This window comes from Polyodon spathula, chromosome 2, assembly GCF_017654505.1.
Source record: "Polyodon spathula isolate WHYD16114869_AA chromosome 2, ASM1765450v1, whole genome shotgun sequence".
In the NCBI taxonomy this organism is placed as follows: Eukaryota; Metazoa; Chordata; class Actinopteri; order Acipenseriformes; family Polyodontidae; genus Polyodon; species Polyodon spathula.
Window position 1 is genome coordinate 7164924 of NC_054535.1, and position 12604 is coordinate 7177527.

A 12604-nucleotide genomic window follows, 5' to 3' on the forward strand; every position below is an offset into this window, starting at 1 on the left:
CTGTCAGAGTTTCCTCCAGTTTCCAAGTGCCTTTTGATGGTGTAGGAAACTGTACTCACTGATACCTTGGCTTTCTTTGCAATTTCCCTAAAGGAAAGACCTACACTTTTAAGGGTTGTAATGGTCTGTCTGTCTTCCTTTGTTAATTGCCTTTTTCTCACCATTATGATAGCAATATACTACTCCCTACAGTACAATACTGTACAAATAATGCTTAAGAGGGTGTAGTAACACAGTCTGTTCCAACACTGCTTTTATATAGACAGAGGGTTTGTAAGTAATCAACAAAAGTTGAGACACCTGTAGGAATTGTTCGCATCAACTTTCAAGGCTTAATTTACTTCCTTTGCTGCAGAACAGCTGTAAGTTGTTAACCCATTACTTGTTCCCTGAAAAAGGCCTGAAAATGTACATTATTTATCTGAAATGTACATTATTTTTCAGTTTTTGGTAACTGTGACAGGACTGGAAGGAGTCCCTGTCGTAATTTGCCCTCCCGACCACCGGCAGCGCTGTGTAGGGTTGACCGTGATTGGATCAGGAGGCTGAACTCTGACCATGCAGGAAGTTCCGGGTCAGACAGCCATCTTGGCCCAAGGTAGAACCATGCGGCCGTCGGGTCCCATCATTGCAATCAGCTGTGCTGTTCTCGTTGATTGGCTGACGTGGGGCAGCGTGCTGATTGCAGGGGTGGGACTTGGCAGTATTTAAGCAGTATGGTTTTGCCATTCGCGCTCGCTGGGCTGAACTGAAAACACATGCTGTGCTTGCTTTGTTGCTTTCATTCACTGCTGTTATTCACAGAAGCTTGAAAATCTTGGACACTGTTGGATTACTGGAGTGAGGAACCGAGGACTGGCCATTAATCTGTGAAAGGGAGCTAAGAAGCGGTGAGAGGAAACCCACCGCAGTACCACAACGAAACCCAGTGCTTCCTTTGTTGTTATTTATTTTGTAACCGTGACATTTTGTTTACTCTTTTTATTTCAAACCTGAGTTTACCATTGCTGGTATTCCAGGTGGTTTTCTTGTTTATTTTTTGCAATACTGGACTGTTCTATTTTTATTGTTTTTGTAAAATAAAACCCTGCCCTGATACCATTGATGATACAGGGCTCTAAGGACTAATCTCCATTTCCGGCTCCTGTGTGCTGTCATTTCTGGTCCTTCCCAAAAGCTCCACCCACTACCCTCCCACAGTAACCTAAACTTTTTTTTTAACCTCTGGCAGTTTACCGCTTACCTTTGTACCATTTCAGGTTATTCACTGGACTTGAACTGCTTAAATTTCAATAAAAACTGGAAGAATGGGGGTGTTTTAAAACTTTTGACTGGTAGTGTAGATGATGAAGATGAGATAGAAAAAAATGCATCTGTGTTACTTTTACTAAAGAAAAGAGATAAAGAAGACATCAAGAACTACAGACAGACATATTAGCTTACTTCCTATAATAAACAAAATTTTCACCAAGATACTCACCAACAGACTTCAAGATAAATTTCACTTGGCACAATGAAATGAGCAAGCAGGATTCAGGAGTGGGTGTATCTTCAATGGGTCATGCTCAACTTGTACAGCAAGTGATACAAACCAGCAACGAGTATGAATTACCACTTTGCTTGGGATTCATAGACTATGAAAAAGCATTTGACTCTGTTTACACAAGTTATCTGTATTAAGCTCTCTGAAAAAACAAGGAATTGAGGAAACGTACGGAGGCTTGATCAGCACCATATACAAGGATGCAACATCGATAGCAAGACTCAATAAAAACAGTGACAAACTCAAGACTGAAAAATGAGTTTGTGAAGGAGAAACAATTTCCCCAAACTTAAATTTATAAAATTCCTGGACTTAAAAAAACAAAAGATCAGTAGTGATACTGGTTTTCTACCTCATTACAATTTATAATATTTGTGTAAATACATTGCATAAATGTAAGCCCCTGGTGTTTGCTAAATGGCATTGGCACTTGGATTGGAACCGGGTGCTATGGTCAGATGAAACGAAAATAGAGCTCTTTGGCCACGCACACCAGCGGTGGGTTTGGTGTCAAAAGAAGGATGCATATGCAGAAAAGAACCTCATACCTACTGTAAAATATGGTGGATCTTGGTGGGGCTGTTTTGCTTCCACTGGTTCTGGGGCCCTTGTTAAGGTCAACGGCATCATGAACTCTACCAAGTACCAGGACATTTTAGCCAAAAACCTGGTTGCCTCTGCCAGGAGGCTGAAACTTGGCCTCAAGTGGATCTTCCAGCAAGACAATGACCCCAAGCACACGTCAAAATCCATAAAGAAATGGTTAATTGACCACAAAATCAACATTTTGCAATGGCCATCTCAGTCTCCGGACTTGAATCCCATTGAAAACCTGTGGTTTGAATTGAAGAGGGCTATAAGCGCAGACCGAAGGATTTTTTTCACTATTAGTTTCCCCTATATTAGTATTTACTGTTACAATTTTTATAATGTATTCTTATAATGTATTTTTTATTTTGTCTTCTTTTTGTAATTGTTAATTACTCTCCTGTTTTTTTTTTAATACATTTTTTTTCCTTGCATTAGAATTGTAGTGATTCAAAATGGAAGAAGAGCCCTTTGAGCTTTTGAAAGCTTGTGATTAATTATTGTTTAGTTAGTCCAATAAAAGGTATCACATCTCTTTCTCTTTGTCTATCATCTCTGGACTAATTTGGCTACCATTTCATCTATCAACGACTAATTTGAAAATAAATGAATGTTCTTTTTGCTTCCTGGCTGTATTTGTACCATAGCAGTGATTTATTCCCCAAATTGATTTATCTGCAATGTGGTCATTCGAGTTAAAATGTCTGGCAACAGGAGATGTAGAAGTGTTAATTTTTATACTTCTTAGATGTTCCACAAAGCAATCAGATAAACGCCATTTTGTTTGTTACCCTTCACACACCCAATGCAGTATGCTATACCTTTATTGGTGCAAGTCAAATTTTCATGAATAGTAAATTAAGATTTTGTCACTTTCATTACTCTGTTGTTGTGGTTGTATTTATAAGTAGCACAGCATGACCTGTTGCATGGAAATGAACCTTTAAAGCCAAAGGGACTGTAGCAGAGTGGTAAGAAATTCCTGCTGTTTTAAATGTATTGTTTATATTTAGAACGGGGTCTCCCCCTCTGCCCCTGCGTCGTATTTGTATTTGTTTATTATCATTTATTTATTTTATTTGTGTATTTAAATGACGGCGTAGCTGTATGTTTTGTATTTATGTTGCAGCGTGGATGGGAAGTCCATCCACATTAATTTAAAAACCTTGTGCAAAAGGTGGCCATCTCCTGAATTAATTAATTGTGTTAATGGCCAAGAAACCTATAAACCCACAGCTCTCTGCACTTGGTGGTGGGTGTACCGAGAAGAGTACGGGAGAGCGAGGCGATTGAAAACGAAACTAAAAATATAAAGATAGGATCAATGAAAGCAAATTTTTGTGATTTGTTTTGTTCAGTTATTTATTTTCTGCTCTGTGAGCAAGTATTTTTTGTTTAAATATTTTATTTTTGTGTTAAAAGTAAAACAGCTCACCACACGTCCTTGTTTTACTGTAGTACTTGCCTGCCTGTTGTTGTTCCTCATTCTGGCATGACGTCACTGCTCAGCAATACCCCGTCACAGAATGGAAACTACCTATATAGTAACACTATCCTGGGAGACAGCCAGCATGGTTTTAGGAAAGGGAGATCATATCTAAACTAAGCTTCTTGATTTTTTGAGGATGCAACATCGACAATAGAGAATTGCAAAGCATGTGACATGATTTTTTTAGAGTTCCAGAAAACTTTTGACAAAGTCTCGCTTGATTAGATTATTTACAATAAGCTACTAACAATCAAATAAGCAAGAAGGGCCAAATGTCTTCCTCTCTTTTATAAACTTTCATATGTTCTTATTTTCTTACATGTTGCTAGAAAATGTAGAATATAATCTGTTGCTTCTACATTGTTGCTTCAGATTTCAGGGGACACTGTTCTACAGTATGGAGAAATTGTAGATGCAATGTTGATGGATAACACAGAGAAAACAATACATAGATGATATTTCCTATCAAAAAGTGTATTGGTGTTTTTTAGTGTCCACATAATTTACCAGCATATTTTTTTTTATATATATATATATATATATATATATATATAAATAAACTTGTACGTCTATATAGGATTGCATTAGGAATATTTAACATTATCCTCATCATTTTTGTTCTGAATGTTATTTTTGTCTTGAATGTTTTGCTTGAATGTTTCTGTTTTAATTGTGTAAATAAACTTGTAAATAAAACTCATTGTAAATAGAGAGGTTTAAATGTGATTATTGTTATAGTTTTTTTTTTTTATTATTATTAATTATTTTGAACAGAATTCCTAATTATGCCAAGTGAGGATTTTTTAAATTTTTTTTTTTTTTCTGCAAATTAGATATCGGTAACAGTGTAACAATATTTGCAAGTTGCGTCTGCTGAACTGCAAAGTTCAAACGGCTTTAAAACAAAAAGTTTAAAGTAATAGATAAAATAAAACTGTATCTATTACTATTAAGTTGTCTCAGATGAAAGCCTTTATTAGAGACAAAACGACCACTGAAAACACAACTTGAGAACAAAGATGTAACATACCGTTAAATTACATCATTACAAGAGCCAATCAAATAGCATGAAAGTCAACAAACATTATTCTGTGCAGATTTGCACAGGACCACTGTAATTCCAGAATCACAGATGTAAGAGCCTCAAAATTCTGGCTCCATCTCACAAATTGCATACTGTTTTCATTGTATATTTCCACTACCCGAGGTATATTTTCAATGTGTTTACTCTGTACTTTGATTTTATGAATGAATAAATAAACACAAAATGGGAAGTATATATATTCATTGTATTATTCTGTTTGCAATTCCTAACAATTGTTTCACCTGTCAATATAAAAAGTGACACAAATTCTTATTGAGGCTAAATGTTCAACAAAGGATAAGGATAAAGGGTCTTGTTTTCCATTGTTCTTTAACCCATGGTTTATTTAGCAGTCTCTAAGAAGGAAGCTAATTTCATATTGCATGGCCTCCAACTTGTTTTTTTTTTTCACTTCAGTAAATGGTAATTATCAACTTAAGTAAACATTGGAAACTCAGGCCAGAGTTTTGTTTTACGAGTATTTGTATTTATATGTGTCTGATCCTGTATACAATAGAGCTACCTGCTTATTGAGCACCTGTAATTGTTCTGTGTTGACTCTTGCAGTGTTAGATTGAAATATACAGGCTTTCAAAATCAAAATAGAGGGTCCTAGAGAAAAGATTACAAAATGAGAGTTACCAGCAGCGCCCTAAATTGTTGAAAAATATATGTCTTGACATATTCAAAAACACTATGAAATCAAGTTGTCAATGTAGGATTTTAGTCACAAAGACTTAACTCTTGGGATTTTTATTTTTTTTCCGATATCCTTAGTGATAGTGCTACAGTACTGTACTATACCCCAGTCAAAGCAGTCATCAATGGCTTTCTGAGCAGTCTTGGGTTTGTCAAAGTCTGGTTTGTCAAATGAAAAGGCAGGTAGACATAATTTGTTACCTTGTAATTGCCAACATTTGGAGGTTTACATTTTGTCTTTCCTTTTTAGATTAAGACTTTCAAGACACAGTCTCATAATCCATTGCTCCATTGGGACATCAGCATTTAGATGGTTTTGTCTGTAACCTATAATTAATAATTGATATAACTGGAACTATAGACCTCAGTTAAATTCCCTGGTGTTCATGGCTTCATGTAAGACAGCTGAGTTACTGGAGATAAATGCAGTAGCTTTATGCCTGCTAGTCTTGTGCAGTATCTCCTATTAAAAAGCTGTCGAACTGTGAAAGGTATTCAGTTTGATAAGTGAAATGGTATAAGACTGATAATCTAACAAGACCATCCTTTATAATAGCTAGTCTAAACAGTGTTTCATTTAGAAACCAGACATTCCCTGAAAATAACGTTAAACTTCAGTTTCTAGTGCAAAGCTAAATATTAAAATAATGTATTATGTAATACTATTTAGCGCATACCCTTGGATGCATATGAAAAGTCATTTAATCAAAAATACAATCCACTGCAACCCTAAACATAACTACTTAATTCATGAAATATGGATGGTGAATCTCATACCATCTCCATTTTAACCTTCTGGTTTGATTTTCCAAGCCAACCAATGATAGCGTTTCTACACAACCTTTGAATACACCAATGAAGGTGTATGCCGTAGTGTGTGTTTATTACTTACAAACAAAAACAAAATAAACAAAACAAACCCTAGCCTGATCTCAGGCCCTGTCTAAACAGTTCTTTCTCTAACTAATAACGAGGCAGGCTAAGCCTGTTCCCTCATCGCCAAAACCAATTCACAACCCAAATCGTAATCCAAATACCTTTCCAATAGATTGTTGTCCCGTTTCCACAATATTTACAATAACCAGCTTGCTCTCCAACTCTCCCAACCAAACTCCACAATCACCCTCACCCTCACCCTCACCCTCACCCTCACCCTCACCCTCACCCTCACCCTCAACACACACACACACACACACACACACACACACACACACACACACACACACACTTTTAAACATAACTAATTAGTTCATTGACTTAACCTGGTTTTGATCCTGACTCCAGTAACCTCTACTGGGTCCTAATGCCCAACCGATATAATCTCATCCAAACAAGACGTTTATTTTAAACCAAACTTAATTATTTTAACTCTCATTGATTTATCATACCATTATTATTTAGTAGTTAATCAATCATCCCATCTTTAGTTTTAACCTCAAGAATATTATATTATTTATTTGTTTACCCTCCAGTGAGTTCATGTTCTCTTTTCACATTTTGCTCTTTCCCTAACCAATCCATTATATATATATATATATATATATATATATATATATATATATATATATATATATAGATAGAGAGAGAGAGAGAGAGAGAGAGAGAGAGAGAGAGAGAGAGAGAGAGAGAGAGATAGATAGATACACACACACACACACACACACACACACACACACAGTTGTAGTCAAAAGTTTACATACCCCAATTGAAATGTACAATTTCGAGAAATTTCTCACAAACAAATAATTATGGGAAAAATCTTTTGTAGCAAAAGTAAAAAGTTACAAGAAATAGATCTACAATTATTTATTTCAGCAAAGTATTCATACCCTGCAAGGAAAATTAAATAAATAGCTAGTTGAGGCACCTTTGCTATTTGCATTGTCATTAGAGCCTCTGGCTCAAGCTATCCATCAGTAGACACTCTCTGACCCTATCACTGTCAATGCTACCCAACATCACGTCTTGCTCTATGTGGGCGACGTGTTCTTATTTGTGGAACATGTTCCCTGCTCACTTCCTCACCTATTAAAGATTTTTAATCATTTCAGTTTAATATCAGGATATAAAATGAATTGGTGTAACTCTGCGATGGGGGGAAGGGGTTAATCCTGCCTAACATACCGCTGGTTAAGCACTTCAAACATCTGGGGATTGATATTCACCAATCCTTTACATTCCACTGTATTAAATAATTAACAAAATCTTTGCTCAGATGAAATCAGACTTATACAGGTGGTCACATCTTTCTAATTCACTACAGCAACGCATCTTTATAATTAAAATGAATATACTTCCTTGCTTTTCAGCTCTTTCTCCCCCGGCTGGATACTGGGACAAACTGCCCACTTGGATATCTAAATTTCTATGGAAAAGTAGACAGCCACATATTAAATTGTCCTTTCTATAGCGTGAGAAGATTTTGGGAGATTTATCGCTGCCAAACTTTAAATTGTATTTTGGTCATTTATATTATGTCCACCACCTGTTTCATGAGGATTACTAGGAGAAAAATTGGTATCTCCATACAGATAACAGGATCTGATTCACAAAAAAACAATACTCTCAAGCACTGCAGATTGCGCTTCGGTCCGACAATCTCACAGTTAATTACTATATGGCTTTCTGTTGAAAGGCACACAAAACTAATCAGGGGGTTGTCCTTTCTACATACTTTTACCGATATTTCTGATGTTGCACATTCCAGGATATCCATTCACTGTACATCCTACTGGGCTCTTCCTTTTTCTTTTATCTTTGACTTTGCTCAGCAATGCATGCCTATTGGGTTCCCTGAGGGACCACATTACCAGTGCATCCACTCCATGATATGTTGAACACAGGGGGTAAAACAAAGGGGCTGGTTTCTTTATTAAATGTTTATTTTTTTAGAAGCCTCACACTTAGAAGCTAGTACGATTTGGAATAGCGACCTAGCTTCCTTAGATATTGAGATCTCACTTATTCTTGTTTTTCTTTTTTGTATTCTTATTGTTCTATGAGTTCCTCAATAAAAACAAAACATTTGGTCACAAAAAACTAATTGGGATACCCAAATGCTTGGAAATCTTCTTGTACCCTTCTCCAACTTTATGACAAATACTGTTTTGCCTAAGGTCTTCAGATAGCTCTTTACTTTTTCCCCATATTGACTTTTTGGTAAAGACAGAAATCCTCCTATGCCACCTACATTCCAGCATTTTCTAGAATTAGGTTTTGCATTATCATATTGAAATTTCTAGAACCTTGAAAATAAATTGCTGAAATAAATAATTGTAGACATCTATTTCTGTCTCATTCTTTCCTCATACACAAAAGCAAAACTTTTGCTACAAAAGATTTTTCCCAAAAATTCTTTGTTTTTGAGACATTTCTGGAAATTCTAAATTTCCACTGGGGTATGTATACTTTTGACTACAGCTGTGTGTGTGTGTGTGTGTGTGTGTGTGTGTGTGTGTGTGTGAGTATATATATATACACACACACACACACACACACACATTAGTGACACAATGCCAGTGTGGGAGAACCAACTGACGAGTAGACTCCTTATGAAAAATAGGAGTATTACAAGACCACAGGCTCCGTACTGTCCCTCCTTGAATTCCGTGGAACCAGCAGTCACTTTGTGTTTGCAATGAAGAAACAATAAAATAAACGTTTTGTGCAAAGTACTGGTTTCAGTCTTTTATCTTCTTTAACTAAAACCAGAATGTAGGCTCTCTTAGACTGTACTACATTGCTGGAGAGTTATAATTGTAATCCAGCTCTGGTGACTCAGCGTTCATCCTCCAAGAGCTGTTTGGTGGAAGGTGTATTTCTTCAGTATTGTTAACACACTAAAACAAACTTGCTGCTTTAACAGGTTTGCAGCTTTTTACTATTATTTACAGTCCCGTGTTTCTCCACAGTCCTGAGAATAGTTGCCAAGGTGATTTAAAAGAAAGGTACAATACAAAAACAGTCCCGCACACAATTGTAGTTCTTTAACAATAATATCACCTATGGCAATTTGTTTCACGTTTGCCCCTTTGTGGCTTTTCAATTGTACACAATGCTCGTGGAAACTGGGCATAAACAAGTCCAGTTGCTGGTATTTAAACTGACACAATGCTTGTTAAAACTGAGCATAAAATAATTCCACTCGCTTGTATAAATACACGCACAGGCACTTTTAAAGGGGAAAGTAGTATAAATGTGTTTGCTCGCATTGAGGGAGTAATGGTGACTTACTGCATTACTTTTGTTTGGATTGGAACATTGCTTTGTTGTCCAATCTGATTCAAGCAGGTTACAGCGTTCCGCTTGTATTCTGTTCCATCTGAGTCGTTGCTTGCAACTTGGCTCCAACCCAGCATGAATCATGTAGCATTACCTCGAGCTACCATTTTCCAGTCATGTCAATCTCTGTATACACTCTTCAGTACAAGTTCACCTTACAACTTTCCATGCCCCTCCCTCTGTCCCTCTCTCCTTCCTTCCTTCCTTCCTTCCTTCCTTCCTTCCTTCCATCCTTCCTTCCTTCCTTTCACACCTTCACTCGCTTCCACCACACCCACTAGTTCCACCAGCCAAATTAAATACTGTTCTGTTACCCATCATGCATTGGCTGACTTTGCTAGTGTTTTGGGGTATTGTAGTTTTCTTTGCCTTTTCACCCTTGCTGTGTTTATACTATTTCATAGCTTACTCTGTACAACATTAGTTTGTGCAATTTTAACAGTGCATCTATTTTTATTATTGCACCCTCGCTGTACCACTATCCTTATATAATATATATATATATATATATATATATATATATATATATATATATATATATATACAGCTCTGGAAAAAATTAAGAGACCACTGCAATTTTTTCTTAAATCAGCATCTCTACATGTATGGCAGCCATTCCATTCCAGTGTCTGTTGAATTCCAACACAGGCACACCTCATTCTACTGAATGAGGTACTGATTAGGGGATCACCTGAACCAAATCTTATTTAATGAGGAAAAGTATAAAAACCACTCCTGTGGTCATCACTATCCTCTTGCAATAGGACCAGCTGGATGGCAAAACAGTGCTAGTAGTACCTCAAAAGTAATTGTTATCAAAAAATAACTATTGACCATGCCCAAAGAGTTGAAAAGGAAAGTTTTGAGTGAGGAAAAGAAGGGTTCAATTCTGGCTTTACTGGCAGAGGGATACAGCGACCGTCAAGTTGCTTCCATCCTTAATATTTAAAAGACGGCGGTTCATAAGAACAAGGTAAAGCAGCACACATTGGGGACAACAAAGCTACAGACCGGCAGAGGACGAAAATGACTCTCCACTGACCATGATGACCACCAACTCATTCGAATGTCACTCGGCAACCATAGGATGACATCAAGTGACCTACAAAAAGAATGGCAAACGGCAGCTGGGGTGAAGTGCACGGCGAGGACGGTTAGAAACAGGCTCCTAGGGGCAGGGCTGAAGTCGTGCAAAGCTAGAAAAAAGCCCTTCATCAATGAAAAGCAAAGAAGATCCAGGCTGAGGTTTGTAAAAGACCATAAGGATTGGACCGTAGAGGATTGGAGTAAGATCATCTTCTCTGATGAGTCCAATTTTCAGTTTTGCCCAACACCTGGTCGTCTAATGGTTAGACGGAGACCTGGAGAGGCCTACAAGCCACAATGTGTCGCACCCACTGTGAAATGTGGTGGAGGATTGGTGATGATCTGGGGGTGCTTCAGCAAGGCTGGAATCAGGCAGATTTGTCTTTGTGAAGGACGCATGAATCAAGCCAAGTACAAGGTTGTCCTAGAAGAAAACTTGCTTCCTTCTGCTCTGACAATGTTCCCCAACTCTGAGGATTGGTTTTTCCAGCAGGACAATGCTCCATGCCACACAGCCAGGTCAATCAAGGTGTGGATGGAGGACCACCAGATCAAGACCCTGTCATGGCCAGCCCAATCTCCAGACCTGAACCCCATTGAAAACCTCTGGAATGTAATCAAGAGGAAGATGGATGGTCACAAGCCATCAAACAAAGCCGAGCTGCTTGAATTTTTGCGCCAACAGTGGCATAAAGTCACCCAACATCAATGTGAAAGACTGGTGGAGAGCATGCCAAGATGCATGAAAGCTGTGCTTGAAAATCAGGGTTATTCCACCAAATATTGATTTCTGAACTGTTCCTAAGTTAAACCATTAGTATTGTGTTGTTTAAAAATGAATATGAACTTATTTTCTTTGCATTATTCAAGGTCTGACAACACTGCATCTTTTTTGTTATTTTGACCAGTTGTCATTTTCTGCAAATAAATGCTCTAAATGACAATATTTTTATTTGGAGTTTGGGAGAAATGTTGTCAGTGGTTTATAGAATAAAACAAAAATGTTCATTTTACCCAAACACATACCTATAAATAGTAAAACCAGAGAAACTGATAATTTTGCAGTGGTCTCGTAATTTTTTCCAGAGCTGTATATATTACTGTGTAAAAGGTGGGGTGCAGAAAAATGGCAGCAGGTGCTCTGGACTGATGAGTCAAAATTTGAAATATTTGGCTGTAGCAGAAGGCAGTTTGTTCGCCAAAGGGCTGGAGAGCGGTACTCAAATGAATGTCTGCAGGCAACAGGGAAGCATGGTGGAGGTTTCCTTGCAAGTTTGGGGCTGCATTTCTGCAAATGGAGTTGGGGATTTGGTCAGAATTAATGGTCTCCTCAATGCTGAGAAGTACAGGCAGATACTTATCCATCATGCAATACCATCAAGGAGGCATCTGATTGGCCCCAAATTTATTCTGCAGCATGACAACGACCCCAAACATACAAAGAAAGTCATTAAGAACGATCTTCAGGGTAAAGAAGAACAAGGAGTCCTAGAAGTGATGGTATGGCCCCGACAGAGCCCTGAGCTCAACATCATCGAGTCTGTCTGGGATTACATGAAGAGAGAGAAGCAACTGAGGCTGCCTAAATCCACAGAAGAACTGTGGTTAGTTCTCCAAGATGTTTGGGCCAACCTACCTGCCGAGTTCCTTCAAAAACTGTGTGCAAGTGTACCTAGAAGAATTGATGCTGTTTTGAAGTTAAAGGGTGGTCACACCAAATATTGATTTGATGTAGATTTTTCTTCTGTTCACTCACTTTGCATTTTGTTAATTGATAAATATAATCTATTAACATGTATATTTTTGAAAGCATTCTTACTTTACAGCATTTTTT